This window comes from Pinus tabuliformis, chromosome 8, assembly GCF_031772625.1.
Source record: "Pinus tabuliformis cultivar Carrire ecotype Pingquan chromosome 8, CPIR1, whole genome shotgun sequence".
In the NCBI taxonomy this organism is placed as follows: domain Eukaryota; kingdom Viridiplantae; phylum Streptophyta; class Pinopsida; order Pinales; family Pinaceae; genus Pinus; species Pinus tabuliformis.
Genome location: NC_142294.1, coordinates 2,006,681,951 through 2,006,695,139, shown reverse-complemented (window position 1 = coordinate 2,006,695,139; position 13,189 = coordinate 2,006,681,951). Strand labels below are relative to the sequence as shown.

The 13,189-nt window shown below is 40.3% G+C and overlaps 1 pseudogene; it reads left to right on the top strand.

Annotated features, from left to right (window-relative positions):
* Positions 1-13,189, top strand: part of LOC149244477 (potassium channel AKT1-like) — a 41,685-nt pseudogene that overhangs the window by 19,499 nt on the left and 8,997 nt on the right.

The following is a 13,189-nucleotide window of genomic DNA, read 5'->3' as shown; positions in this document are numbered from 1 at the left end:
CTTGGGGGTTTATACACCATGGTGTTATAATAATAGGGAAAGGGTAACATAGGGGAATTATACAATAGAGTTAGGGGTTAATATGGATAGAAGAGGAGTGGATGAGGGGAGATACCACTAAGTTTGTTTGAAAATAACTTAGCTTAGGGAGTAGAGCAAAATGAAAAGAGTTTTAGACAAGAAATGTGGCTTTTAAATGAATAAGAACCACCATGAAACCTCAGATCTTTTCATCAATCTCCATGGATGAAGGGATGTTAGTAATAAGAGTGGAAGGGGAAATTTGGGAAGTTAGACATGCTTCCTTTCTTTGCTGCAACCTGATGGAGAAAAGGAGCTTCTCAACCATTGATTTTCCTTTGTGGACATTTCAGCACACATATATTTGCAAGGAATGATATTTCTGCAACCCCAGCTGCCTACCCATCTACTTGCCTAGCATTTTTATTTCTTCTTGGAGGGTGCACTTAGGCTTGCAGACCCTTACTTGCCTTTTCTTTTCTCTGGCTTTTTCTTTTGTTTTTCTATCTACTTCTACCCTTATTTCTTCCAAGGTCCCAGATTAAGCAGTTGGGAGCCTTTCTTCTCTACCTAAACTACTTGTCTGCCAAGATTAAACAGTTTGGACAGACTTCTTTCTCTATTCTACAACTGGAAATTCAAAACTTGGCATGATCCAGATTAGGCTGTTGGACCATCCATCAAAATTTAGACAACATCAAGCTATATACACAGATTGTTTTCTTTTGGAAATATGTGATCTTTGCATGACCAAAGCAGAACATATTTGGATCTCTTCATTATCAATCATGAAATATGAAACCTATTGGTATAGGTAGCTAACAGTGGCTCCACATGGGGATGGTTTTTCATTTGAAAGACCAAGAACAGCAGGTCAGAATGCCTTGGCCCTTGACTGCTTTTACCAAACTTGAAGTATGCTGCTTTGAAATGCCCAAAATTGTGCACTTTCCTTCTTGGTAGATCTCTGAATCTATTTATCTTTTGCTGATAGTTAATAAAGCTTGAGAAACTGCATTTTTACATTTTCACAGAAAGTAATATATACACTTGAGTATGTACAATGGAAACTCAGGCTGCACTTATGGGTGATAGTCAAAATAGTGCTTCAGCATCCTGCCATTCACAGGACCTTCATCCAAATCAGTTTCATTAAGACTCTTAAGGAAATAAGTGTTGTTTCCTTGTACTGCTTGGACAGCAAATGGTCCTCTCCAAAGGGAATCAAATTTCCCATGTTTTCCCTTATCCTCTCTTCTTGAATCCCACTTGAGGACTTTGTCCCCAATATTGAAATCTTCTGCTTTAGTTCTTCTGTCAAAGGCCTTCTTTAATTTTTCTTGTAGAACTTGAACTCTGCTGAAAACTTGGTCTCTAGTTTGCTGTAAGCATATGATTTGATTGATCCTTCTTTGCATATCATTTGGTTCAGCTTGGCTTTCTTGAAGAAGCTTCATGACAGGCACTCCTAGTGATGAGGGAAATTTGGCTTCCAATCCGTAAACCAACTCATATGGGCTGGTCCCAATTGATCTTTTGGTTGTTAGTCTATCTGCCCATAGAGCATTCACAAGCTTCTTATGCCAATTCTTTTTGTTCTCTTCTAGCACTTTCTTTATAATGTTTACCAAGCTCTTATTTGATGACTCAGCAAGGCCATTACCTTGGGGATAGTATGCAGTAGAATGGCCTAAGGTAATGTGAAATTTGTGGCAGAAATTCACCATTTTCTTGGATCTGAAAGCAGCAGCATTGTCTGTTATTATTTTGTCAGGGCAGCCAAATCTAGCCAATATGTTGTTCTCCAAGAACTGAATGATAGTGGAATCATTTGCTTGTCTGCATGGAACAGCTTCAATCCACTTGGTGAAGTAGTCTGTGGCTGTTAAGATCCATCTATGTTGGCCTGAAGATGAGGGATGAATTTCCCCAATGAAATCCAAGCCCCATTGTTGAAAAGGTCTCTCTGTTGCAATAGGCCTCAAGGGAAGTGGCAGCCACTGTCTCTTTCCCTCAAACACTTGACATTTATGACATGAGGTGGTAAATTTCTTGACATCAGAGAACATGGTGGGCCAGTAGTAACCAGCCCTTAGTATTTTATCCACAGTGGACTTCCAGTACAAGTGTCCACCACAGTCACCTGCATGAAATTCTTTTATGATATTGTCAGTTTCATTCTCAATTAGGCAGTTTAGCAATATCCCTTCATGGTTTTTCCAAAATAAATTTCCATCCATAACACAGAATTTAGAAGCTTTCATTTTTAAGAACCTACATTTAGTTCTGGACAATCCTGGGGGAGCACACAGGTTTTGCAATACATGACATATATCAGAGTACCAAGGGGATTGTTCAAAGGCTACATTGATCTTTGGAGTCGCCAGCTCCGGTTTACTGTCTAGCTGGTTGATGTCTAAGGCTTGGAAGTTTGCTTCTGTCATTAGTTTGGCCAAACCTTGCCCTTTTATTAGTTTTGTAGGTTTTATCTCAATATCAAATTCCAAGATGTTGGCAATCCATTTTCCTCTTCTGCCCTCTAGGTTTTCTTGGGTGAGAATGTCTTTGACAATAGGACTTGGTACATAAGCTATAACATGTGAATAAAGGATGTAAATCCTAAAGTCCTTAATGGCTTTAACCAAAGCATAAGCTTGTTTTTCCATGATTTGATATTTTAAAGGTGCATCTCTAAGAGCTCTGCTAAAGAAAGCAATTGGCTTCTCATTTCCTTGGTCATCTTTCTGTAACAAAACAGCAGCAATAGTATGCTGGGAGGCAAAAGAAAAAATGATAAATTCTCTGTCAAATTGAGGATTGGTCAAAACTGGGGTTTGGGTAAGGGCCAACTTTATACCTTCAAAGGCTTGATTGGCTTCAACAATCCATTTTACTTTTGAATCTTTCTTTAGCATGTTATTTAGCAATCTGATCAATTCTGCTAAGTTTGGGATAAACCTTCTCAAGAAATTGATTTTTCCCAAAAATCCCTGCAATTCTTTGATATTTCGTGGGTGGGGCATTTGTAGGATAGCTTGTATCCTATCCGGATCAATTCTTATGCCATCCTTTGAAATGATATGTCCTAACAGCTTACCTTCTTCCAAACCAAATAGAGACTTCTTGGGATTCAAGGAAATTCCATATTTCCTGCATGTTAGGAAGATCTGTCTCAAATGTTTCAAATGTTCTTGATCTGATTTTGAGAAAGGTGTAAGGTCATCTAAGTAAATGACAAGAAAGTCATGAATCTCCTTGGAAAAAGCAATATCCATTGCTCTTTGAAAAGTTGCCCCTGCGTTTTTCAATCCAAAAGGCATTTTTACATATTTGAAAGTTCCCCCCGGGGTTGTGAATGCAGTTTTGTCTTGATCATCAGGGTGTACTAAGATTTGATTGAAACCCGAGAATCCATCAAGTAATGAGATCCTTGAGGCCCCTACCACTCTTTGGAGAATGTGATCCATCTTGGGTAAGGGATAATTGTCTTTGAGGGATACTTGATTCAAGTTCCTAAGATCCACACATAGCCTTATTTCACCAGTTTTCTTTCTTGTAGGGACCAAGTTTGAAATCCACTCAGAGAATCTGATTGGTGCTATGATGCCTGCCTTGAACATTTTCTGTACCTCTTGTTCCATTGCTGGGAGAAGCATAGGATTGATTCTCCTCAATTTTTGTTTAAAGGGTTTTTGATCAGGCTTGAGAGGGATAGTATGCTGGATAACAGAGGTATCATAGGACTTTAGGTCCTCATAACTCCATGCAAAAACATCCTGGAACTCTTTAAAGAGGTCAATGTGTTTAGGCTTTTGATCAGGAGGTAGAGATGCAGACAATCTTATTATTTTGGGTTTGTCAATGGTACCAATGTTGCATTCTTCAATGGCTGCATTTAAGGGATGCATCTTTGGTTTTCTGGGAATATCATTTGAATCAAAGATGTCCTCTAGTGGAGTTAGGCCTGTTGGCAGAAAATTGTCTTTCAGCTCTATGATTTCAGTTTCAGCATTGGCCACTTCTTCACAACTGATTGGTTGAATTTGCTGAATGTTTTCCTTGTTGAAGATAGTTGGATTCAGCATTTGTTTTGCTGTTCTAGGTGATATTGGGTGAATAACCTGTTTAAACTGTATTTGTGATTGACTTGCTCTTTCAAGTATTTGTGATTGACTTGCTCTGTCAGTGTCAATATTTAATCCTGCAAATTCTTGTTGCAGCGTTAAAAAATTGTTTATTTGCATATCATCCTCAAATACTTGCCAATATTTGACATTGTTTGGAATGGAGGGTCTGTGTTTTATCTCAGCTGTGAAACAATTGTTAGGCTCCAATGGTAATTTGCAAGTACTAGCAAATGTGGCCAGACTATGAGCATGCAGATTGTGGGTTCTAGGAATTTTAGTGATTTGGAATTCAGAGAAAAAGTTTAGTACTTCAGCTACAGCAGACCTATAAGACCTTAGTCTTTTGTCATTTGTGACAAAATTTCCCTTCACTTGTTGGATAACTAAATCTGAATCTCCCATGATTGAAACCCTGGCAGCTTGTAAGAACTTTACTAACTTGAGGCCTAGCAAAAGAGCTTCATATTCTGCCATGTTATTAGTATATCTGAAGTTTAATCTATAGGCTCTGCCTTCTGCATGAGTGTTTTCTTTATTGTGTACCCAAACTCCAGCTCCTGCCCCTAATTTGTTGACTGAGCCATCAAATTCAAGGAACCATAGAATATCTTGTTGTGAAGGAGTTTTAACAATCTGTTCATGGGCTGGCAAAGTAAGTTGAAGTTCTGGTTTTTCATCTGGCCTGTCTTCTAGAACAGTCTCATCATTTGATTGAATATGTCTTACAACTAGAGCAGCAGCAGTGTCTAGTGATTGATTGACTGTTGTTTCATGGGTGGTAATTCTTTCATTAGGGTCTTCCTCTTGTATGAGTATCTCAGTTTCAACATCATTTTTTGAGAGGGTTGTGCTGTCATTGAAGAGAATGTATGAGTCTATGTCTGAATGGACAACATATATGGGAAAGTTTTGAGGCTTTTCTTCACTGCTGACCATGTATTTCATGAGTGTTTCTCTGTATAATCTTTTTGGTTGCCCAAAAACAGAGATGGTGGCATATGACATATCTAATTGTAGGGAGCCTTGGAGCTTAGCTCCCCATGATCTTGATAACAACATCCCATACTTAGGTGGGATATCAGCAACTACAACATCCATTAGAATTGTTTTGTTTGGGTATTGAACCAGAGACACACATAAATCTTTTATAAGACCTAAACACTTGACTTGGCTGGAGTCAAAGGAAAACAAGTCCTTGTATGGTCTTGTTATATCTAGATTCAATCTCTCCATGACTGCTTTTGGCATGAGATTGTGAGAGGCACCTGAGTCAAACATTGCATTATGTAATATCTTATCATGAATATGTAAGCTGACATAAAAAGGTAATACCCCTGTGACTACTGTTTTTCCATCCACTTCTGGGCCAAATAGTAATTCTGGGGTATCATCCAACACATTAACATCATCTTTGTTGCCAGTGAGTTGAAGGGACTTCTTGATCTGTTGTTTATAGATGTCATGCTTGGCTAGTTCTGAGAGAGGAATTGCTATCTTTAGTTTGCCTATTTCAGTTTCTAGGTCAAAAGGTTTTTCAGATTGGGTCTTAGGGTTATGGATAACAGTCCTTTCCTTGTTCACTAACTCTTCTTCTTGATTCTTATCTTGATTTTGGGACTCGTCTTTTTTACCCATGTCTTGAGGAGTAATATTTAAATTAGGGTGAGAGGATGAAGTGGCCATAGGCTGCTGTTTTAAAGACAATGGTTCAGTAATCTCTTCAATAATTACTTCTTCTGCATGTGAATTTGTTTTGTCATTAGGCTCTGTGACTATGGCTCTTTTAGGCTGCTGATTATCCTTTACCTTTTCAGGCTGATTTACATTCACAGTTCTGCTCCTTAGCTTGTATTGTTTATGGACCTCATAAACAGCAGTGTCATAGCCTTGTTTAAAGTCAAAGGATTCACCTGATTTAGTTTGGAACAGTTTGATTTCATCATCCTCATGATCTTCTTGTGTTAAGAAAACTTGAATTTCGCCATCTAGACCCATTAAATTAATCTGAGGATCTTCATTGGGTTCCGTTGATGTGGAAGTTTCAGCATAGTTTTCTTGGAAAGGGGGTCTTATGTCTTGGTCAGCAGTGGCCTTGCCAACATTTGGGTTTTGAGTTCTCCTAAAATTTGGATTCCTAGGAGGGTTGTTTTGTGGTGCTTCCCATGATGATTTTCTCTCAACTGATTCCACTCTATCACCCAATCTTTTCATTCCATTGAGTATTGCATCCAGCTTTTGGTCAAAAGCAGAGGGTTCCTCCTTGAAGACAGTCCTCTTTTCCAACCTTGCTCTGTTTCTTTTGGCAATCAGGTTGGCTTCCACTGTGATAGCAACCCTTTGGGCCTCTGCAAGGGTTTGAGGGTCTCTTTCCTTCAACTGATAGGCCATATCAGGGTCAAAACCATCCGGGAATTTGTACAAAGCTAAATCAGGAGGGGGTCTTAAATTTTGTGGGATTGCGTTATATACATTGTTGAATCTTGCACAATACTCCAAAATAGTCTCTTGGGGACCTCTTTTGATAGTGTCATATTCACCAAGTATGTGCAGAGGATCCTTCTTCTTCTCCCATCTGCTAGTAAAGGCTTGATACAGTTCGTCAGGAGTCGTGATGGAATTTGCATTCAGGGATCTAAACCAAGTTCTTACATCCCCAGTTAGGCTTTGAACAAACATCCTCATTCTGACACTGTCATCGTCTATTTCATAGGTCTCAAAATGGTCTTGCATCCTTTTGGCATGCTGAATAGTTGTCAGAGGGCCATTGGAGTCAAAATATGAGATTTTGGTTTGGTAATCTTGGGGTAGAGCTGCAGCATTAGCTGGTATTTGCAAGGGTGCATATCTGTTAGCCATATTTACAGGGTTTAAAGGATTAACAGGGGCAGCTGGGATAATAGGAACAGTGGGTACCACGGTGGTAATAGGTAAGGGTGAACCTAGAGTGTTGGTCAAGGGGATATGTGCAGTGGATGAAGATGTGAGAGGAGGACTTTGAGATGTGGATGGTGAACTAGGGGAACTAGGGGTAGACCGGAAAAGGACCTTGCATGGAGTAGAGATAAGGCTGGGATGATCTGAATCTGAGGTTAAATCAGCAGGCTGCTCCTGCCTTTGCTGCCTCCTAATGTTTCTAGGGATAGTATTTGGATTATCAACAATGATGGGTGGATTAGGGTCAGGATTTGCCCTAGTATGCCGTGGATTTTTCTTGGGAGCCAGCTTCTAACTGTTTTTTAGGATTTTATAGGAAGTTTTTATATCTGCAAGGACTGGATAAAGATTTTGGAATGGCTATATATATTTCAAAGCTGAGATGAAGATTCACTGAAAAAGCTCTTCCCTAAAGCTGTCAATGTGACACAGAAACAGCTTTGAAGGCCTCCTGACTGATTTCAGGCTTGATCTGTAGCTTTGAGAGATGTATAGAAATTGGAAAATCCTAAGAAGTCCCCAGTGGAGTCGCCATTTATGTTAACACCCAGGTTGTTCCCTTTGACTCCAAGGGAATACGGCCGGGGTAACCACTAACCAATCTTTGGATTACAGCTTCTAGCCAGGCTGTAATCAGAGAGGGCTCTCTCTTTAATATTTATCTCTGTTTTGCACTGATTTTAGGCTAGCTATAAGGTCAGGTTTGTTTAAGGTTTTGGTTGGATGATAATTTCAGTCAAGGTGCTTATGCATTCTCCAAAGTGTTCTAGTCCATTGGGCTATGGAGTCAGGGGTCCTTTAGTTATTTTGAGGTGTTGAGTGATTTGTTGTAGTGATGCTGCAGAGCAAGGTTAGTGTCTGAGAAATAAACTTTCATAATGTGATTGGGTGGGTTGTGTCCAGTTTATGCAAGGCAATTAAGAATCTTACAGTAAACTGTTGGAGTAAGACAGTGAGAATATTGACCGAGGAGCATTTAAGAATTTCTAGGTGATATTCGTACATATAGAATTAACAGCTACATGAGCAATTAAGAATTCATGTGCATAGTAATCCTGAAGACAAACATTTACATTAGTAAAAATTGAGTACAAGGTGTAGTGAAACAAGTCCTGCACTATTCTTTCTTTTTACTGCTACCTTAGTATAAGATGAGTATGATTTGATAAACATAAGAAAGACAAGAACAACGATTAAGGAAAAAACTTGTTATTTAATCAGACAGCACAGGGATTCTGCGTCAGCACATGGAGCATCATCTAGACACCAAATATTTCAAGAAATCACCGAGCTCATCCAGCCCTTTGTATTAGATAATTCTGAAAGTGTATAATACCTTTGTCTCATAGAGAAAATTACCAACCCCTTATGAGTTACTCAGGGGAGTATATATACAAAATTTACAAAAAATATCAGCGAATGAGTTAATCTCTCATTTATGATATGCTAATCTCTGGAATGCAGTAGCTGAAGGAGTGGATGCTGCAGTAATTCCTTAATGCCTCAGCTGTCAAAATAGTCAGAAGATATTTGGACTTTATGGTTGTTAGAGTCGGCCGGAGATGTGCTGTTTGAAACTTGGATAGCTGTCATTGTCTATGTGATGAGTCACTTTTTTAACTGCTTTAACTGCTGACATTTGTCATGTTATTTGTCTTGTAGTGACCTGGAGCTGGCAGTGGCCGAATGACTGAAGCTACAGTGGAAAAATCTGAAGCATAAATTGCCACCAATCCTCTTTAGGCATTTGATGTCTGCGCATCTTTATCAATGTTTCCTCGGCCTCTGTATGTCTATAAAGATTGGGAGGGGTTTCAAACAGGTGATTCACTTCATTCTCAATGAAGAAGAGGCCTTCAAGTTTGTCATATAAGCTTTGTCCTGTGGGAGGCCCTGCTTGTTCAGATGACCTGCCAGATGCAATAATCTGATTTTCAATAGTGGTTGCCATTCTGTTGGCCATTTGATCTGGAGAGATCAGTTTTCCTGCACCACTTAGTAAGATGGGCAGGCCTTTTGCTTGCAGCACTCCCATTTTAACTTTGTATTCCTCCACATCTACTTGCATCTCATAGTACTTCCTCTCCACTGTTTGTATATAGTTCCTGAGAGTTAGTACCTTCTTGGCAGAGAGGATAGCCTCTGTTCTGTTGGGAATGCCTATAGCAGCCAATTCCTCCCTTTCTTGCCTGTTCAAGAAGTCTATCATTCTGTTTGCCTGCTCTGCTCTATTCCCTAGCACTGTCTTGGCCTTCTAAATTTCTGCTTGAGCTTGACCCATCAAATCCATCTGCTCATGCATTATTTTTATTGACCTCCATTGCTGTTTGATGGATTGGCCAATTTTGGCCCATAGGATTCTCTTTATGTCGGCCATAGCAGTCTCCAGATTCAGCTCTTTCTCTAAGGCCTTTATCTTTTCTTTTTGGGCCTTTATTTCTCTGCCCTGTTCTGCTACAGTCACTTTGGACTTGTCATACTTGGCATCCAGTTCTGCCAACTTCTCCTTGGCCTTCTTTATTTCATCTGCCTGGAGCTCCATTGCTTTGACGGCCTTGGTCAATTCCTCTATACTTGGGCTGGCATCTCGAGCTACTGCTGTTCCTGCTGCTTCTGTTGTGGGGGCTGCTGTTGTTGAAGTAGTTGGAGGAGCTTGGGAAGTGGATTCTGCCTGTTTATCTTGTAGTGCTACTTCCAGCTCTTTCTCCAATTCCCTGATCCTCTGGTCTTGCTGCATTAGGAGGTCTAGTTGGTCCTCAGCCTGTTTTTGCTTTTGAAGTTCTGTTGTTTGAGGGTGCTCTGTGGGCTGCAGCTTCAACCTTTTCTTCAATGCATTGAGGTCATCATCTTTCTTCTTCATGAGGGCCTTCACACCCGTTGGATCACTAGGATCATGTCCTAGATCAATGATGATCTCCTCAAGAGACTTTATTCTATTGTCTTTGGCCTGAGAGGACATTCTCTCAAAATCCAACTGGGTGTTGGTGTTTTTTAGGGACTCTTTCAGCTCATGGGCCATGGTGGCCTTCTCTACCAAGGTTGCATAGACCATCTCCCCAGCTTGCTTATGGAGTTCAATCTGGTCCATGGGATGTATATCTCTGGCTAGGACCTCCACCCTTGTCTTTACAAAATCTGCAGCTGTCTTAGGCTGCGGCCCTTTGGGCTTAAAGTGGCTGAAGATTATCTTTTCCTGCTAAATGTCATATACCGACATTAGCCTTTCTTGCTGGGCTGGTGTTGCATCTATGAATTGCTTGTAGACCTCAGCCCTCAGCAGCTCATTCTGAGCTTTTATTTGTTTGAAAGAAGCCTTGGTGCTCTTGGGCTTCTTGCTTTGTTGGGAAGAAGAGGACACCTCCAAACCGAGCTATAAAGTTTGCTCCTGCTGAAAGGAGCTTGTACCTGTATGCTGACTGCCCTCCCTATCTTTTCTTACACTGTCCAAGACATCTTCAGTAATGTCTTCTACCTCTGGGGAGCCTGCTCTTTGCCTTTTGGCTTCTGGCTGGTGGGAGGATCCACTGAGGGGAGTGGACTCTTCTCTATCTCTTTTTGTCCCCCTTTCCTCATGTGCTGGGGTCTGCAAAATTGGGGCAGTCAATGGCTCAGTTTGAGGTGGTGGTGTTTGCATTATTGGAGCTGCTGGCAGCCCAGTTTGTGGTAGGACAGTTTGCCCTTGCTGCTGTTCTGGCTGCTGTTCTGGCTGCTGCTCTGTTTGCTGCCCTGTTTGCTACTCTGTTACAGGGGCAGACTTTTCCTTCACTGCTTCCTCCTCTTTGCCCATTATGCCTTTGCCTTTGTCTGTCACCGGTGCTGATGTAGAGGGTGCCTGTGGTGTAGTCCTTGTGGCCAAGGTCCCTTCTCCCACTGAATAAGGCGGTCTGAAAGGTACCTGCTGCACATAGTCTAGGTCAATAGTTTTTTCAAGCTCCCTCCTATTCTTTAGCATTGTCTCTTCCTCAGTTAAATTTTCAACTAGAGTATCCATCTGCCATTCTTGCAGGTTGGCATATTTTTCAATGTGTGGGTATGTTACACTAAAAAATGTCACCTTGACTACTTACAGTTAGTATGGCTCAAATCAACAGTCATGCTACCCTCTTAGGCAAGTCTATGCCTCAGTTATCCATCTCAAACTCAAAATAGAGAGAAAGTCTTGTAAAAACTATGTTTATCTCCGGGGTCGCAGGTTCTCTCTAGCCTTACCTGCAGGGACGCTGGCCATGTTCACAAAATCTGCGTCCATGGACGCTCTGTATGTTAAGGGACAGGTGCGTCCCTCTGTAAAAGGCAAAATGCGCGAGTTTTATCTTGAAAACGTTACTTGTGGTTACTTCTAGAACATTCTAGAGGTCGGTTTGATGAAATGGATGCGCCTCCAGTTGGTTCATGTATCTCTATTAAGGGGAGTCTTATCCCATCAATAAGGGAGCTATCCCACCCAAAGAGGGGGATGATCCCATTGATGGTGGACCAGAATAACCTCTTTACAGCACTATAAATAAAGGCATTGAGCCAGGAGGAAAGGGGGTTGGAGCTATACATTTTCTTTGGGTAAATGCTGCAGGATTTAGGTCTTCCATTAGAGCCTTTGTGAGGAGAGATTGTCTTCACTTGATTCTACTTGGGAGAGGGTGAGCTTTGTCAAAGTAGAGGAAAACCCTTGATGGACCCTGGGAGGAACTTGCACAACACCAAGGCCAGGTTGTAAGAGTTTCTTTGTTTCGTTATTCATACAAACTGGTTTATTTTTCTCAATAGCTTATGTTAATGAGTTATTTCATGTGTTCCTTGGTCTGCATGTTGAATACATGTTTTATTATATGAAATGCAAGTGCTTGGTAATTGTTTGATTGTTTGTGGTTGCAGGAATTGACTTGAAGGAGGAGCTCATCCGGATCGTCAAGAACGGACTTCAACAACAGCGTTTTGGAATAAGGTAAACCTAAACACTTGTAGTTTTCATGTTATAAAAGGTGTATTTAGAGAAAGATCACTCCTTTTTGTCTTGTTTGTCATTAGAATGTCTTAGACTTCTAGGAAGGTCAGTCGTGTCCGCACCCTTGACAGTTTCCGTGTGACAAATTGGCGACTCCGCTGGGGATAGATTCCATTGATGAGAAAAGTCTTTTCCTTTATGTGAACTTTGCTTTGAGAAAATTGGTTTATTTTTCTGGTTTTGGCTCTGTGATTCTGTCTCTGGGTGGGTTAGCTTAGGATTAGTTCCATTTTGGTTTTTCTTGAGTTTTTCAGACGGACGCACCCTCTGAGTACTGCACAGTGCGTCTTTGGACGCGCTGTTGCCGTTTGCACAGAGCGGGCCCGCGCCTGTTCTAACGGGTCGCCTGCGTCTTCCTGTAAAAATTTAGGAAAACTCCATTTTTGCTTTAATTTCTTTTAAATTTTGTTTTTTCTTAGTTTTTTCTACCCAGATTCATTAGTCCCTTGTCTAGAATCTTCACCTAAGCTTGTTCCTGCTCTTAGCTTTCATCAATTGGGTGTTTTGAGTCTCTTTTTTGAGAAATTCTTGATTTATTTTCCTTTGGTCATTACTTGGAGGTTTTTCTCAGTCCTTTCACAATTTTGCATCTTTTTGCTTCTGTTTTTGCAAAAAAATTTCCCCCTCATTCGCCGGGGGGGGCTAAATTGCGTATGAGTGTTAATCGCCTTTGAGTGTTTTTATATTTTGATCTTTGGAACTCTCACCCAATTTTCTCGACTTGCACTTGATTGGTTCTTAGATCACATTAGAATCGTCTTGTGTTTGAGAATTCTTTTGCATAGATCACATTTGCACAATTAGAATTCTCATTTTCAGAATATTATTGAAGAATGTGCATAGATTACATTTGCATACTTTTCGAGTGAATTGTGCTTAGATTACAATTGCATAGTTTACATTCTGAAAAATCAATCGTAGATTTAGATCAGCTTTCTTTGATTTGAATTTACACAAAAATAAAAATAAAAAAATGGTTTGGAATTGATTTGCATTAGTTTTCTTGATGAAATTAGTGCATTAGAGAAATTGTTATATTTTTCTCTTAATGATCAATTTTTTGCATTGTTGGAAGTGAATGGAAACTCTCTCCTTACTTTAGTTA